Source organism: Nicotiana tabacum, chromosome 7 (genome assembly GCF_000715075.1).
Source record: "Nicotiana tabacum cultivar K326 chromosome 7, ASM71507v2, whole genome shotgun sequence".
Lineage (NCBI taxonomy): Eukaryota > Viridiplantae > Streptophyta > Magnoliopsida > Solanales > Solanaceae > Nicotiana > Nicotiana tabacum.
Window position 1 is genome coordinate 161,991,815 of NC_134086.1, and position 19,493 is coordinate 162,011,307.

A 19,493-nucleotide genomic window follows, 5' to 3' on the forward strand; every position below is an offset into this window, starting at 1 on the left:
TTTGTTAGATTGAATTCTGAACTAAATGATCAATTTCAGATTATAAACTCTAAATTCAAGGAAGAAGATGAAGAATGTCGACTAGAGAGAAGTTAGAGAGAGAATGAGAGGAGAAGATAATGAATTCATATCTTTCTTATTATCTGAACAAATTATCTCATTACAATATATATAGGTAGGTGTTTTAACTAATAATCTGAATTCAACTAATTTGCTTATTAACTAATTAATAGATATGACTAACGAAAATTAAATGAGTGTAAAGACTAAAATGCCCGTATACTTTAATACCTATGTTACTTCTTTCTCAACACTTCCCCTCAAGCTAGGTGGTGAGAAAATATTTAGAACTCCTAGCTTGGACATTAGATGTTCATGTTGAATTTTGTTGAGACTTTTAGTAAGGATATCTGTAGGTTGATCTTTGCTGGGGATGTACTTTGTTACTATCAGTCCTTGTATTATTCTTTCTCTTATGAAGTGGAAATCTATTTCGATGTGTTTGGTTCTCTCATGGTATACAGGATTAGCTGCAATCTGGATAGCAACTTTACTATCACTGTGTACTTCAATGGGTAAGGTTACTTCAATGCCAATTTCTTTCATGAGACCTTGTAATCAAATGAGTTCAGCTACTGTAGTTGCAATGCTTCTGTATGCAGCCTCTGCAGAACTTCTAGATAATGTCGTTTGCTTTTTTGATTTTCAGGCTACTAATGAGTCTTCTATCTTGATTAAGTACCTTGTTACTGATTTTCTGGAAATTTGACATGTTGCCCAGTCTGCATCACAGTAGGCAGTAATGTTGTTGTTGTTTGAATTGGATAATAGAATCCCTCTTCCTGGTTGGTTCTTGATATATTTGATAATCCTCATTGCTGCTTCCATATGTGATCGTTAGGCTGTTGTAAGAACTGACTAAGTGTTTGGACACTGAAGGAAATATCTGGCCTGGTCATTGTTAGATAAAGTAGTCTGCCTATCAATCTTTGATATGAATTAGTATATGTAGGAGGATCATCTGATACCTGGTCTTTGCAGTGATCATCATATTCTCTGGTTGTCAGTTTTGTATTAGTGTCTAGTGGAGTAGCTATGGGTCTAGCAGCACTTAACCCAAGTTCTGATATAAGCTCTAGAGTATACTTCCTTTGATGCATTAGTATCCTTTGTTTAGATCTTGCAAACTCAATACCTAAGAAGTACTTTAGTTCACCTAGATCTTTCATTTTAAACACGTGATGCAAGTTGTTTTTTGTTTCTTCAATTAATTTCAAACTATCACATGTTATCAACATATCATCAACATATACTAAAACCATAGTGATACCCTCAGGAGTCTTCTTTATAAATAAAGAATGATCAAACTGACTTTGTTTAAAGTCAGATTTTATTAGAGCTTCAGTTAGCTTTGCATTCCATTGTCTTGGAGCTTGTTTTAACCCATACAAGGATTTGATGAGCCTGCATACTTTCTCCCCATGGCTCTTAAATCCTTGTGGAAGCTCCATGTAGATTTCATCATATAAGTCCCCTTGAAGAAATGCATTATATACATCCATTTGATGTATATGCCATTTTTCTTTTGCTGCAATTGCAAGAACTGTTCTCACAGTTTTCATTTTAATTACTGGAGAAAAAATTTCTTGATAATCAATTCCTTCTTTTTGACTATAGCTACTAACCTAGCTTTAAACCTCTCAATTTTACCTGAAGCCTTATACTTCACTTTATAAATCCACTTACACCCTATTGGAGTTTTTCCTTCAGGCAAGGAAACTATGTCCAGTGTATGATTATTCTGTAATGCATCAATTTCTGTTTTATTGCCTCTATCCATCTAGGATCTCTTATTGCTTCTGCATAAGTTGTAGGCTCATTAACATTTGAGGAGGTAGTAATAAATGCTCTATATGATGAAGACAGACCTTCATAACTGATGTAGTTTGATATAGGGTATGGAACCTCTTGATAAATATTGAGTGACACAAAATCACTTAACCATATAGGTGGTCTTTTCTCTCTGTCTGATGCTCTATGAACTACTGGATTTGTGTTCTGAATAGAACTTGTAGTTGGTATTTCAAGTCTCTCAGAATTTCTATTTTGAGGCTCTTGATATATATTGTCCATGAATTGATTCTCACTAGAGTTATTTTGTATAGGTTCAGAGATATGACCAAGTTCTGTTTCCATTATATTATTTGAAGGTTGAGCTGTTGTCTGAATATGTATATGTATATGATCCGGAATTGATAATTGAAGATCTTGTAACTGAGAATTTGAAGTGGAGAATATAGGATTTGAATAGTCTTCTTTCCTTTTGAAAGGGAAGACATCTTCTCTGAAAACTACATCTCTATTAACAAAGAATACCCTATCCTGTTGGTCATACAATAGATACCCTTTTTGGGTTTCTGCATATCCCATATGAACTGCAGTTTTGGTTCTTGAGGACAACTTGTCATGTTGATGAACTATCTAAATGATCAATTTCAGATTATAAACTCTGAATTCAAGGAAGAAGATGAAGAATGTCGACTAGAGAGAAGTTAGAGAGAGAATGAGTGGAGAAGATAATGAATTCATATCTTTCTTATTATCTGAACAAATTATCTCATTACAATATATATAGGTAGGTGTTTTAACTAATAATCTGAATTTAACTAATTTGCTTATTAACTAACTAATGGATATGACTAACGGTAATTAAAGGACTGTAAAGACTAAAATGCCCTTATACTTTAATACCTATGTTACTCCTTTCTCAACAAATTCTAATTTGGTCCAGGTTCTTAATTAGTGTTTTAACTCTATTTTTTTCTTAAAATAAACTTGTCACATCATTAAATTAATGAAAAATATAAAATTCGGCATATATGACAGTTGAAGCTAATTAGGTAAAGTAAAGTAATTTTCATAAGACAAAAAAGAATAAGAAGTGATAGATGACCATTGAAGATAATTAAATAAAATAAAGTAACTTTTAAATGATTAAAAAAAACGTAAATAACTTTGATGTCCAATTACCCAAAATTAAGTGATCATCTATATAATTACTTTGGCAGAGCAAATAAATTAAGCTGCATGCAGCCAACTCAACTTTCGCCCCAAACTAGTGTCGATAGGTAATTACGTGTTAGGTTTTTTCTCCACCCTACCTTTTTTTTTTTTTTTTTTGCGGGGTATTTTACCAAGTGAAGTTTGATACAAGATTCAATAATTGAGAAATAACCCTTCAATTCTAATATATGAAGTATGTCCCTTAATTTACCACTTCGAACTTGTTCTATATTGAGTTGTTAAACTATATTTTATGGGAGCTCGAGTTTCTCTTTTTCCCTCAACAGAAACGTTTCGCTAGTTTTTTTATAAAGAATGGTTAGTGATTGATTAGCTCTAGTGGGAATAAAACTTGACATCAAGATTTGCAATTTAGTGGGTGAATTGGTAAATGAACTTGGATTTTCTCAATCTAAACCTTTGAGAAATCTTGTGCAATCTATGGATGGGCCGGCAACAGCATTATTTTGGGCAGCTACTATAGGATGATAATTGCTTCTATCTCCTTATGAAAAACGTGACTGAAAATAGAAGCATAACTATCATCAACAAGTTGTTGTTGGACAAGATTTTCGAATAGATATCCTTCACGAATTATTCGTACTCCCTCCGTTTGCCTACTTGGCATGCCATTATTTCATCATTAATTTGTTTTGAAAAGAATGAAGAGACACACAAAAAGCATGTGTAAGTTTTTTCCCTGTCATAAAGATGAATCTATTTAGATAACATTAAGCTAAAAATTCTCCCCACACATTGAAGTGAATCAATATAATGGACGTGGCAATATCTACCAACGTATGGATGCTGCACATGGCCACCTCCAAAATACCTCCGCCACCAGCAGCTACTTGTTTAATTTCCTCTTTCAGCCGAGAAAAGCCGTCACTTGTATCAAAAGCCAGCTGCCTCTCTACCGCAGCTGCAGGCCGCAGCATGAAAACTGAACCATCACCTAATCAGTACTCTGCTATTTCATCTTCAGATCAAAATCTCTCTAGACGTTCAGGGAATTACCAACCTACCATGTGGGATTTTGAGTATATTCAGTCCATACACAATGATTATGCGGTAATATAATTTGTTTAGCACATACTCATGTTATTCAATAATCTGCATAATTAATTTGCCGTAATATCATTCAAAAGATAACGTATGTGGGTTAGGGACAACCCTTCCCTAAAGAAGGTAAAGCAGCTGCTTTAGATCCCACGTTCGTGGGGGCCCCATTTTTTGTTGCATCCAATAGGCTATATATAACTTAAAATGAAAAATTATATGAAGTGAAAATGTTTGATTTCTTTCTTTAACAAGTATATAAAAGAAGGAATTGCAACTGCTATGATTTCTGTCAGGGTAATTGCATTTGAAATGAATATCGAACTCGAATTTCATAAGAAACATGTGATATATAGGAAGAAACAATTTGATGAAAATGTCGATAATGAAATCTCAAAATCTCTTGATAGACAAGACTATTTTTTCACTTCAAAATAGATTTGAATAATTTGAAGCCTATAATTTTTTTTTTAATTTTCTATTTAGCGGGAAAAAACTGAAATCACTAGATGAAGGAAATTTTAAAAAATATTGACTTAATCTTGAATGTTCCTTAAAGTATAATGATCAATCTGAAATTGATCATTTAAATTTATTTTCTAAATTAAAAGTATTAAGAAAAATAGTACAATTAGAAGATAATAATTTAATTGATATATTTCATCAAATAAAGGATTTGATTCTTTTCCAAATGCCTATATTACTTATAGAATAATGTTAATAACTCCAATTACCGTTGCTTCAGTGGAAAGAAGTTTTTTAAAATTAAAATTGATAAAATCTTCGAGAGAGACTTATTAGGAAAAAATTGTGTATAAGAAAATTATTAATAACTTTACATCTTAAAAAAGCTAAAAAATTAGACTTCAAATAAAAAATAACATTTTAAAAAAAAGAAGTTAAAGCCCCTCGTAAAGTTTGGCTAGGCCACAAAATTGGTTGGGTTGCCCCTGACGCAGGTTAATATTCGAGTTGATCATTTGTAAATGTGTTGCGCAGGGAAAGAAGTATATGAATCGTTTTAACAAACTGAAGGAGGAAATGAAGAAGATGATAATGGCCGAGGGATCACAAGAGTTAGAGAAGTTGGAGCTGATTGATAATTTACAAAGGCTTGGAGTTAGTTACCACTTCAAGCATGAAATTATGCAAATTTTGAGCAGCATAAAGCAGCACAGTACTCCAGCAGATTCATTATACGCCACAGCTCTGAAATTTAGACTCTTGAGAGAACATGGATTTCATATCTCTCAAGGTACTGATTTTGCCAAACCAATTTCCTTCTTCTTTCATGCATCTGATATTTGGTCATTTTATTTTGATTTCTTCCTTGTGTTTTAGATATACTGAACGATTTCAAGGATGAGCAGGGTAACCTCAAGCAGAGTCTCTGTAAAGATACAAAAGGATTGTTACAATTATATGAAGCTTCATTACTCTTTGACGGAAACTGAAAGAACTTTTCTAGAGTCTGCAATATCACATCTACAGAATTATTTGAACAATCATTTATATGGTGAAGACAATGTAACAGTCTCATTAGTCAGCCATGCCCTGGAACTTCCTTTGTATTGGATGATGTTGAGAGTTGAGACAAGTTGGTACCTTAACATTAATGAGAATATTTCAAATGCTAATCCTCTTCTGCTCGAGCTGGCCAAGTTGGACTTCAACATTGTTCAAGCAACACATCAAGAAGATTTGAGAATCCTATCAAGGTGACTAGCTATCTTTTAAGTGACTAAGCTTTAATTTATTTTATAAGAGTCGTTCGCATAAGGTATGCTCTCTTCTGCGGGTTGCACCATATCCTACTATTTTTAATGATTTAAACCTTTTTTTCTTGCAAAATAATAAAATTATTTCTAATTATCTACAAGGTCAAAACAAGAAAAATATTTATACAGAAGAACAACGTAGGTGATAATGTGTGAAAACTCGATGGTGAAAATTACATTAAGTTCATCTAAAATAAAGGCAAATCCTTTTTAAATTTCTATCCTCAATGTGAGATTTTCTAGCGCGTATCCTGATTTAGTCGGGTCCAATACAGATACCAAAAACCAGATAGAAAAAAAGGTTTTGGAGGAGTTGAGATACTACTCTCTAATACATTGAGTATTTATCTAAGAATAGTTTAAGTCCAATAATTACTTGACAGTCAAAAATGTAATATATAACCGATTATCTTGAAATTAATATGCCTGATAATTTCTCTCATATAACATTAATTAGTTTTCATGTAAAGATGGTGGAAGAGCACACACCTTGCAGAAAAGTTGCCATTTTCAAGGGATAGACTGGTGGAGGCTTTGTTTTTTGCAGTTGGGATAATATTTGAGCCTCAACACAGCTACTGCCGAAGAATGTTGACAAAGGTCATTGCTTTTGTTGCAGTCATTGATGATATTTATGATGTTTATGGCACACCTGATGAGTTGGAAGTTTTCACTAATGCTATTGAAAGGTAAACTTTAGGGAAGCAGTAAATTTGGTGCATATAGATATTCATTTGCTAATTAAATTTTACTAATACTTTCATAATTCTTCAGATGTTTATACCAAACTAACTAATTTAATTTTAGCAGTTAAAAAACTAAAAAGAGGATACACATTATTTAGCAATAGTTAAGTGATATTGTCAAGAAATGATTACAAATGATTTTTATTTCTGCCAAATAGCTTCTAATTAGAAGAATCGTATCGAGAAACAAAAGCCACAATTTGGTAGATAGGTAGTAACATACAAGGAAAAAACGTATTCATTTGAAGGAGAAAAAAAATCAATAGAAGTCATAAAAGAATGCTGAAAATAGTAACCTATATACCATTAAAGCCTGGATATTGAAACTCAATGTCCGTGGAAAGCCATGTCTCTAACTATAAGCCTGGATATTGAAATATCTGATACAACAAAATACAAATAGAACAAACCTCAACAAAAATCAAATAGTACAATATTCCAAATCATACTTCTTTTTTAAACTCAGAAGCTAAATCATTCACCCACACCTTTACATTTGCCAACTGAAATTAGCTAAACACTATATAAAATATTCATTAAATTGATTGCAAAGCTGGATGTATTAGTAAGTGTTTTATGTGTGCATACACATATGATAAACAATCTAAAAATCTAAAAGCTTACATATAGAAAACTGAAGAATCGATGCAATCTTTCAGGGAGCAAAGTCTAACTTCTCTGACTTATTTGTTTGTAGAAAAATGTATTGACCTGAAGCCTTCCAAATTCTACCTAAAATGATATCCAGAGGACTACTCCATTTTAATATATTTTCAAATCATTCTTCTTCAAATCATTACAATAAAGAATAGGAATTATTGGAGTAGTAAATATTGAGACTGTAATGTTTTTTACAATAAAGAACATGAATGAGTGGAGTAGTAAATATTGGCACATTTATTCTTACAATATGATAAATAGAAAATTTGGAGAAAAGGGCAAAAATTTGAGGAAAAAAATAATAGGATCTTTCGCCGAAGAGAAGTGTCAAGCCAACTCTATACTTTCCTTTTTATATATAGATAGATGGATTGTTTCGCTCTCTAGAATGGTTTAAAGGAAGACAGGTGCCTTTAATTAGGACTTTTACAAAGGAACCGTTAATTGCTGGTTTTTCTAATTAAACATATGTGTCTTTGTGCTTGCCATGTGAATTAAATTTTAATTTATTGTAACAATATATAAATTCAGATGGGAGGTAAAGGCAATGGAGCAGCTTCCAGATTATATGAAAGTATGTTACCTTGCACTTTTCAATATTACCAATGAAATGGCGTATGAGATTCTCAAAGAGCAAGGGATCAACGTCCTACCCTACCTTACAAAATCTGTAAGATCGATTTATTCTGCTTAAAAGTTTTTCCTTTTTTCAGTTCCTAACTTTTTTCATTCACCTTCTCGTTCCTCGAATCAATTGCATTTTTAAAATTATGGGTTCATCACAATTTGATCATTCGTTGAAAATTTAGTAAAATTTCACACATATATTTATGTTTTATGTCAAAAATGATGGATTTAGTTGAACCTATTAAACTCGTGCTACATCTTTTATTTGAGACAAGTTATTAATTAGTGGGCAGATTTGTGCAAATCTTACCTACAAGAAGCAAGGTGGTACTACAATGGATATACACCAACTCTGGAAGAATACATGGATAATGCATGGATCTCAGTTGCAGTTCCTATGGTTTTAGTCCATGCATTCCCCCTTGTTACCAATCCAGTTACGAAAGATGCATTTGAATCCTTAAGCAAATATCCTGACATAATTCGCTGGTCTGCTACAATTTTCCGTTTCGCCGATGATTTGGGAACATCATCGGTATGCTTTTATACCTTTCTCTCAAATAAATATATGATTCATGATTTGATGATATATTTGAATGGAGGCATTGTGATTGAAGAGGAAATTTCTAATTTATAATAAACTTTATATGTTTGAAGAATTAACCCAAACAGTCGTCCACCCAACTACTTAAATTAAAAATAGACACTAAAGGTATAATTATAATTTATGCATTATATGTGTATAATCACTGTATAATCGATGTATATGTCTGGAAAAAAGTAAAAAATAAATATGGCCGGCTATTAGTGTAAAAATAAATTGAGTGTACCTTTAGGAAAAGAACCCTTATTTATCTTTTGGGGCAAAAGGGGAAAAAATTCCAAAAAAAAAAAAGAATGATTTACAAGTGATAATTGAAAAATAGCCACAATTTCAAAAGTAATAGAAATTTAGCCACTTTTTCATGCAAAGATAAAATCTGAAAAAAATAACCTTAAAAATCCGGAAAAGTTTTAGCAAAATATGCTGGAGTTCGAATTCTTTTACATATAAGATTCCAGCATAATGTGCTGAAGTTCCAACATAATATGCTGGAAGTTTATAAGCAGGAGCTTCATAATCCAGCATATTATGCTGGAACTTTTCGTGTTTCAGTAAAATAGTGGTTATTTTTCAATGACTTTGTAAACGCTGGCTAATTTTCAATTATCAGTTCGAAAACTGGCTAGCCCGTGCTATTTTCACGGGCAAAAGAATACAACATATGAATCTGGTACAACGCTGAAATTGTTTGGCCTTCAATATAAATATAATGAACAGAGGTAACGAATTATATATGTCTCGATTCATTTAATTTATCTATTTCCTATAATTAATTCAGGAGGAATTGAGAAGAGGTGACGTTCCCAAGTCAATTCAGTGTTACATGAACGAAAAAGGTGCTACCGAAGAAGAGGCAAGAGAACACATAAGTATTTGTATAAAGGAGAAATGGAAACTCCTGATAAACACAGCTCAAAGGGAGAACTCATTATTTTCTGAAACATTCATTGGATGTGCAATAAATATTGCAAGAACGGGACAGAGTATTTACCAGCATGGAGACGGGCATGGAATTCAAAATTTTGAGATTAAAAATCGCATTTCCAAATTATTTTTTGAGCCCATCAGAATTTCAATTCCATAAAGTCCTATCCTAGATGAAAAAATGACACTGTATAGCTGCTGTAAAAATAATAGCCGAAAAAATGTATAAAATTTGTATATATATACATTCTGTATGTTATATACAAAAATTATATAAATTTTATATGCTTTTTCAGCTACTAAATGTAATAGTTTCTGGTATAGGCTAAAAATGATAATAGATTTTTATATGTATACTTAACGAGTCTTATTCCAAATGCTTAAAATTTTAGAATCTCTACAAATAGCTGGTCATATTCATTGTTTACTTTGTTTAACCATATACACAGATTATACACTATTATACACAACAACAACAATAACAACGACCCAATATAATCTCACAAGTGGGTTCTGGGGAGGGTAGTGTGTACGCATATCTTATCTCTACCCCAATGGGGTAGAGGGGCCACTATTATACACATATAACATAAATTATGCATATATTATCTTCATTAGCATTTTTTAGTTTAAATGATTGGGTGGACGGCGATTATTTGGGTTATTCTTTTATGCATTTCTTATCAAGAAATATCACCTTGAAAAGAAAAGAAAAAAGGACAAAAAAACACTACGTATTATGAATGGAATGGCCAAAACAGCTGTATTTTGGTTAGCTGGATGACATTGACAACTGACAAGCATGTCTATCTTATGAGAAATGTGACTGCAAATAGTGCGCAACTTAAAGAAACGAAGGCATGATTTATCTTATGTGAAACGAAGACATGATTAGCATGATTTGATATGTAACACGTACGTCAACTATAGAGAAAATCAATTTTATTATAGCAAGAAATATTGAAATGCAGTAACAAGCCCATCAATCATTACCTCAGTAGTTTAATTCTTTACGAGATTGTCTCAGTCATTAGGATCTAAGGGCTATATATACTGAGTACTTGAAACGAGCCAACTTTGTATCCACAAAATGGATTTAAGAATTAATTTTCAAATAGATTTTCAGAGTTGTGATCCTGGAGAAAATAATTAATTTTTCTCTATCTATTGATAAATCAGGGAGGAGTTAGGAAAGTGCAACAATGGGGATTTCTTTGAATAAATTTGTGAAAGAATTTTTTAAAATATTTTCTATTAAAATGTTTAAAGAAAGAAAAAAGAGAAAAGAAATTTCAAAATAAACTAATAAGATCAAAGAAATGCACCAAACATAAGCTATTTAAAAAGTGAGGTGGGCTGGATTAGAACCCCCACTATTTGGGTGAAAATGGCAATGCCTTGCCAATGGCACCTAGAGCCTTTTTGGAATAGAGGATGCCACTTAAAATATTTGTACATATTCCTTCTGTATATACATGCATATATATATATATATTATTGTATAGTCTCAGCTAAAGCTTGTGGGTAGCGCATCACCCCGTCCCTTGCACGTAGATCCGCCCCTGCTTATACGAAGCGAAGAGATGGAAAAACGAAATATAATATGTAGAGTCGTATGTAGTGTTATAGTACTGGGTTCTTCTAAACCCGGTATTTTTGGCATGGAATATAAATTTAGTGTAAAAATTTACTAAAATTGCAATATATAGTGGGTTTGAACCCATAACATTAAAAATAGAGTAGGTACTATACTAAGAACCGTAAAGGCTGAACCCATAGAATTAAAATTCTAGATCCACCTCTTATAATATGACTATGATTATTGGGGAGATAAGTGTCACGACCCGGATTTTCCACCCTCGGGAGTCGTGATGGCGCCTACTCGAAGAAGATAGGCAAGCCGTGAAATGGAGATATTACTAACTCTTTTATTTTAATCCTTTTTAACAATTTGTATTAACAGGTAATCAACACTTAATATTAACGATAAACAAAACAAGCGAAAGACTTAAACAGCTAAAAATAACCAAGTCAGTACTACAATGTCAATATACTCCTCTACTCGGAATCTGGTGTCACAATATTCACGGATGGACTAAGAATACTACAACAAATGTCTGAAAGAAATACAATCTGTCTCGAAATCTAATGAAAATAGAGTACATAATAAAATAGAAGAGAACGTCGGGCTTGCGGACGCCTGCAGGACTATCTCGGGATTTCTAGCTGGACTAAAGGCAGGCTCCCCAAGTGCTACTGTCCAAAAGCTGCTCCGAAATCTGCACATAGTGCAGAGTGTAGCATCAGCACAACCGACCCCACGTGCTGGTAAATGTCTGGCCTAACCCCGGTGAGGTAGTGACGAGGCTAGGACCAGACTCCAGATAAACCTGTGCAGTTATATAATATACAGCGGAAAAAATTAAGATTTTCGAAATTTATGGACTAAATGAGCCATAAATATTATTCTTTTTGGAACTGAATAAAAAATAAAAAGAATATCATATGAATCAGAAAGATCACCATTGAAGCTAATTCGGTAAAGTAAAGTGACTTTTGTAAGACCCTGATGATAGGCTATAATTGCGTATTTTAGTCGCTTATTACACTCTAATTTACTGTACTTTAATTGAGTTTGAGCTTTAATCGCTAGTGTTTTGCACTCAATATGTGTTTTATGCCTTGTAGGAGTGATTCCGATCTATGTAGGTGTTATGGAATGAATTCAAGTAATTTGGAGCTTTGAAGTCTGAGTAAAAGCTCAATGCATTAATCCGGAATTGTGTTCGGGGATCAACAGATGATAGTTAAGAACGAAACGAAGAATCGAGCGGGCATACGACACATTGTCTAGTAAAATGTACATAACGTTTTGCTCAGAACTCCGTTTGGACTCCATAATATATTGTTGGAAAGCTATTTGAAAGGGCTACAACATTCATGTTTTGCATTTTTGCAAATTCTCACTAACGCGCCGCACAGTGCGACGCAGCGCCTTTGGAATTCTCCTGCATTCTGTCAGAATCAGCTCTATGAACTTCCCCACAATCACACCGCACAGTGCGGCGCAGCGTGCGGCCTGTCTGTGCAAATTTTACAGAGCCAGAGTTCTGTTTCACATAGGAAAAAGGTGTTTCGTCTGGGACCGATCCTACTTGGTATAAATACATATAAAAATGCTATATTGAAGACTTTTGACACATATTAGACCTAGGGAGACCTGAAATTAGATCAAAGGAGAGCTGTAACAACCCGACTGGTCGTTTTGAGCAATTGCGCTCGATTTGGTAGTTTGAGGTCTCGAGCAGCTTCACATTATGTATATCGACTTGTGTGCAGGGTTGGATTCAGTTTTCGGATGAATCAGAGTTGAACTGGAAGAAGGAACCTAGTTTTGGAAGTTTAAACAATGAAAATTTGACCGGAATTGGACTTTTGGGTAAACGGCCCCGGAATGGTCGTGGATGATCTCAACAACTTTGTATTGTGATTTTGGACTTAAGCGCGCATCCGAATCCGGATTTGGAGGTCCGTAGGGTAATTTGAGGTATTTCGGCGAAAGTTGGAAAAGTTGAAATTCGGAAAATGGAGAAGTTTGACCCATAGTTGACTTTTGTGATATCGGGGTCGGAATGAAATTTTGAGAGTTGGAACAACTCCGTTATGTCATTTTGGACTTGTCTGCAAAATTTGGAGTCATTCCGGGTTAAATTGATAGGTTTTGGCATGAGTTTTGGAGGTTTGAAGGTTTGAAAGTTCCTAAGTTCGATTCTTGGTGTGATTCAATGTTTTGGCGTTGTTTGAAGTGATTTGAGACCTCGAGCGAGTCTTTGTTAGGTTATATGACTTGTTTGTGTGTTTGAACGGGGTTCCGGGTCCTCGGGTGTGTTCCGGGTGGGCTGCAGGTCATTTCCCTTGTTTTTGAACTGTTGTTTTCTGCTTCTGGTATCCTCTTCCACGATCGCGAACAACCTTTCGCGTTCGCGAAGCTTTGTTGCTGACTACCTGGAAATTCTTCTTCGCGTTCGCGTAACACTCCTCGCGCTCGGGAAGCTCCACTTTATCCCTCATCGCGTTCGCGTCCCCCCCACGCGTTCGTGTAGCTATGCAATTCCACTCTTCGTGTTCGCATACTAGTTCACGCGTTCGCGAAGAGCAATCTCTGGGCCATAATATTTTCCTTCTTCGCGTTCGTGTGCGTGTTGTCGTGTTCGCAAAGCACATCTGGGCAGCCTTTATTTTTCTTCTTCGCGAACGCGATACTTCCTCCGCGTTCACGATGCTTTAATATTTGGGTAGAATATAAGTTTTCCAAATCGAGGGTTAAGCCATTTTTTAACTATTTTTGGAGTTCTAGAGCTCGGTTTTGGGCGATTCTTTGTGGGGTCTTCAAGCAAAATGATTGAGTAAGTGTTCTTCACCTAGAATTGATTATATTCCATGAATTTGTCTTTATTTTTATCATTTAAATTGTGTTTTGGGTTGGGGAAAGAGAAAAATTTCAAAATAAAAAATTATGATTTGAGGGACCGAATGGTATCGAAATTGGATAAATTTTGCATGGTTGAAATCATTTTGGAATGGGTGATCGGATTTTATAAAATTTGACGGGTTCCGAGGTACGAGCCCGGGGGTCGACTTTTGGGTCGATTTTTATATTTTTGTAAAGATTGAAACTTTATTATTCAGAATAGTTCCTTATTCGATTTATATGTGATTTGGAGTTGTTATAGTTGGATTTGAGCTATCCGGAGGTCTTTTCACCTGAGAAGTCCATTTTAGAGTACCGAGTTGTCGTCTTTGAGGTAAGTATCTTGCCTAACCTTGTGGGGAGGGAGGGGACTTCCCCTTAGGAATTGAGTCTTCTATGCTAATTGTAGTTCAGGCATGCGAGGTGATGAGTGTGTGCTCGGACCTATTTGTGGGAAACTTGCCTCTAGGGTTCGTAGGTCCTTATGTGGAAGGTATCCTGTTATGATTGGGTTTCCTAGTTGCTTAAGTTGCCTCTATATGTTCCATATGACGTGTTAGCTTTCCTCTAATTCATACGTGTTACATGGACCCTTAATTGCCTTAATTGAAGTGATTACCTTCCTTATTATTTTGATACTTCTTGATTGTGAGTTCATCTATGACTTCGTGCAAATAGATATGTCCAATTGTTGTGGTTGCCGATGTAATTATCACGTGCTTATTATGTCTTGTTGTGTAGTTGAGGTTTCATTGTAAAATTAATTGTTGGTATAAGTTTGGTTATAGCTGATTCCCTTGCCGGGACATATTTAATTCTTACTGTTGGTTCCCTTGCCGGGACGTGTTTATTTTCGTTGTTGACTCCCTTGCCGGGATATTGTTGTTTCCTTATTATTCCCTTGCCGAGATTCTTTTTTTGATTGGTGTTGATTTGTATTTTGGGATCGGATTGCACGCCGCAACAATAGTATATGGATCGGGTTGCACGCCGCAACAATAGTATATGGATCGGGTTACACGCCGCAACAATATTATATGGATCGGGTTGCACGCCGCAACAATATTATGTGATTTGGATCGGGTTGCACGCCGCAACATCACTATATGATTTGGATCGGGTTGCACGCCGCAATAGTAATATATGATTGGGATCGGGTTGCACGCCGCAACAAGAAATAATAAAAGTGAATGTTGATTCTTATAGTGAGAACGAGAGTAAAAGCACAGAGGGTGATGCCGTGCACTTTCTGCTGTTGTGTTTATTTGTTGTTATCAATTCAAATGTTTAAACTGTTTAATTTCTTTATTGCTGTGATCCTTTATGTTAGAACCCACAAGGTTTTCAATACCTCACCGTATTTATATATATATTTATTTATACGTTCCAATACTTCAAACTGCAATAATTGTTACATCCTTAATTCAATTAGTTTCTCAATTATATCCCCTTAAACCTCTGAGGTGGTATTTTTCTTAAAAAGGAATTTCTACTATGTTTTAAGTTATCAACTCCCCTGTTAAAGGTAATAACTCTTCCGATGTTGTATTTTAAATTTTAAAGGGGTACTTTCTTACTCGAATGATTTCTAAAAACAACTTCATCTTTTCTCGCTGATTTTGCTAATTTATTTAGAAATTGTAATTTAATTTATATTATGTAAATAGGACTTCTTGAACATCTTAAGAGTATTTGTAAGGACATTTTTTATTGTATATCATGTGAATTTTTTTGTTAAGAGTGAGATGGAAAATATGTGGGCACGAGGTGCCATATGTGCTGAAAGTTCGAAAGTTGAGATTATGATATGAGAAATCGAGGATTGAAATGGTCGGGATGGTGTATTAAACATGATGTGATTGATTGAGTTGACATTGTTTTCTTTAATTGGACATATTCTTACTTTTCTCCGTTTCTGTTACGTCAGTGTTAAATTGCTTGGGTTATCTGATTTACTTGGTTTCTGTTGTTACTATTCGTGTTCTCCCTTTATTGATTATCTTGTTTGTACTTGGATTTTCTCTCCGTGATTGATATTACTTCGTTATCTTTATCTTGATGTTTTGTTATCATATCTTGTTCGTTTTATTTGACCAGTAGGTGTCCTGACTGTTCCTCGTCACTACCCCACCGAGGTTAGTCTTGATACTTACTGGGCACCGCCATGGTATGCTCATACTACACTTTTGTACATATTTGTACAGATCCAAGTGGATTGATAGTAGCTGTGCGGGTCGTCGCGGTGGAGACTCAAGGTAAACCTGCTACAGTGTTTGCAGGTCTCGGAGTCACCTTCAGTTGTATTTATTCCATTTGCACCTTTTTTCGGGGCAATGATGTATTATTTTGTGTAATTACTCTTAGATAGGCTTGTGACTTGTACCACCGATTTTGGGAATTGTGATGTATTGAGAGTTATTAAATTTGAAGTCAGTAAATGTTAATGTTATTTCTGTAAATGTTAGACTTACCTAGTTTAGAGACTAGGTGTCAGCATGACTCCTTCGGAGTGATTTTGGGTCGTGACAAGAGCACAGAGCCGCTGTGGAGGTCGAGTTTCATCTTTTCTTCCACCAAACTTAGTAATTTTTATGTTTTTTTGTATTATTTGTTATTTGGCTACCATGTCTATGTGGAGCTAAAACTTCACGTTCTAGGGTTGTGGTTCTTTCATGACTATTGTTATTTGGATATTGATTTTGCCTTCTTGATTTATCATATTGGTTTATTTATTCAATCTTGCGCTTAATTATTTAATTGCTTGATCACCAATTGAATACTATCTACGAATCTAGAATTGAACTCGAAAGTGGGAATTCTAGATTGCATATAGGATTGAGTAGAGCAAGTTCTTGAACCTGGGCATCGAGAAACGGATTCGCGGTTAGGATAGACATATACCTAATTGCCTTGCCTAGTTGATTTACAGGAATTACAAATGCATTCTTGCTAGTTATAATTCCATAGACATATAGGCGTTAGGTTAGCTTGAATAGGCGAGTAAGGACTCGACAGATTCTTATGAGAAATATTAACCCTGTTAACCAATAAACTAGATAAGTTAGTTAGTCAATTCAATTGAAGAATACAATAGGATTGTTAGATAGTCCATGACCCTAGATCATTTTCATTACATTGATAACATAAAAATCTGTTCTTCCTCTGTTCAAAGTTCATTATTTGTTTTTCTTTATTTTAATTAGTTTAGAATCAAATAGTTCTAGTTTTAATTCCCGTTTAGATAGTTAGGATAGTCTAATTTAGTTAATAGTTAATCACAAGTCCTCATGGGTTCGACATCCGACTTTTGAGTCACTTTATTACTTGAAGATCACGTATACTTGCGTGTGTGTTTGGTCCCAACAAGTTTTTGGCGCAGTTGCCGGAGACTTAGAAATTAGCTATTTTTCTAGATTAGACATTTTTTTCTATTCATTTTTTTTGTTTATTTTAGTTTAATTAGTATTTTTATTTATTTTAACATGACATCTTGGAATAAATATTGTCCATATTGTGGAGGACCCCACTGATGGAAAAATTATCAGAATGTTCCCGGGAGCGAGTTGTAGGCACAATCTCAATCCTTTGAGTGGAATATTTGTAATATGTGTGGTGGTCAAGATGACCATTGGGATGGTTGTCCTAATTCTTTTCATCCTTCTCTAAACCCTTATTATGTTCTTTCTAATAGTGTTTGTGAGTTTGATAGGGGCAATGAAGTACATGATATGGAACATGATGCATATATTAGGGATATTCTGAGGCAAGTAGAAGAGCAACATGAAGAACTCAGAAAAGACGTGAAAAGAATGAAGGCAACAATCACAAGAATGAAGGCCAATATGGAAGAATTGAATGGTGAGCGAGTACCAGCAAGACAAAAATTTTGAAAAAGAGGAGATTTTGAGTCAAACTTGGCTGGTGGAACAAGCTGAAAGATTGGAAATATATGAGGCTCAATGTGAGAAAATTACAGATGGGATACAAGACCTAATAGAAAAAAGAGCTAAACTGGGACAAGAGATTGAAAAATTTGGCACTGCTATTCACGACTTGGGAGCTCAATTGATTGCAAAGGTTGATGTGTTTAATGCCCAACAAAATAGTTCTGAGTTGTGTAAAACTGAAAAGGAGCTTATACGCCAAATCGAGGAGCTAAAATTGGAGAGTCGATCATTCGGCCGTACTTTTATTAATGATGTCCATGTTGAGGAAAGTTCAATACCTAACCCCACTTATTCAATCTAACAAACTGACCCAATACCTAACCCCACTTATTCCTTTTCATTCTGAAAATGTTCAAGCACTCATAAGGTTGTTTATTATTGTTCGCACATTTTGTTCATTGACTTACAACCTTTCATATCTTAGTAAGATTTATTTCCAAGTTTAACACTATTCATATTGATTGATAGCTCACAAACAAAACTAAAATTTTAATGCCTAGGTAATTTCACAAACACACGCTACCGAACAGGGTGGACGACCCCCAGTGCCACCAGCTGTTGCCACCAGAGGCCGAGGACGCTGCCATGGTCGTGGTATGGGCAGAGCAGCTAGAGTAGCACCTGCAGATCCACCAGCTTAGGATCAGGTCCCAGTTATGGACGCTCCTATAGCACAAGCTCAGGCAACAACTGTGCCCATTGTGATTCCGGGTCTTTAGGAGGCCTTGGCTTAGATCTTATCAGTTTGCACTGGCCTAGCTCAGGCAGTTTCAGCCACTATAGCTGCAGCTACTTCTCAGGCCGGGGAGGCAATCAGACTCCCGCCGCTCACACACCTGAGCAGGTCGTGCAAGGACTTTTGACGCCGGGGCCATATCTAGCCCAGCCGGTTGCAGCTGCTCAGGACTATGTAGTTCCTGCCATGCCAGAGGATAAGTAGTGTAGATTGGAGAGGTTTGGTAAGCTTCAGCCTCCGGCCTTCAGTCGTGCAGAGGGCGAGGATGCCCAGGGTTTCTTAGATAAGTGTACGAGGATGCTTCGTACAACGGGTATTCTGGAGACCAGCAAGGTTTCTTTCACTACTTATCAGTTTTCTGGAGCTGCCTTTACTTGGTGGGAGGATTTTGAGAGGTGTAGGCCTGTTGGTGCAGCACCCCTTACCTGGCAGTAATTCTCCGTTCTCTTTCTGGAGAAGTATGTGCCACAATCCCGCAGAGAGGAGCTGCGTAGGGAGTTTGAGTGGTTGCGTCAGGGAGAGATGACCGTGACGCAGTACGTGATGAGGTTCTCTGAGTTAGCTCGTTATGCTATTTGGATGGTTCCGACAGATAGAGTGGGGATTAAGAGGTTTGTTGATGGCCTCGCTTATTAGCTTCGTATTCTCATGACCAGGGAGAGTGTGATGGGTTCTACTTTCGAGGAGGTTGTGGATATTGCCCGTGAGATTGAGTCTGTTCGTCGCCAGGAATGCGAGGAGAGGGAGGCCAAGAGGCCTCGAGGATTTGGTAGTTACAGTGGTACTCCTTCGAGGGGTCAGTTTCAGCATGGCAGAGGCCCTCAATTCAGGCATGCTCATCCAGCTTGCCCAGGTTATCGTGGGGCATCTTCGGGTCA

At 35.5% G+C, this 19,493-nt stretch overlaps 1 pseudogene; it reads left to right on the plus strand.

The window, feature by feature from the left end:
* The first annotated feature begins 3,670 nt into the window (after positions 1-3,670).
* LOC107798543 ((-)-camphene/tricyclene synthase, chloroplastic-like) lies at positions 3,671-9,798 on the plus strand (annotated as a pseudogene).
* Positions 9,799-19,493: the final 9,695 nt, after the last annotated feature.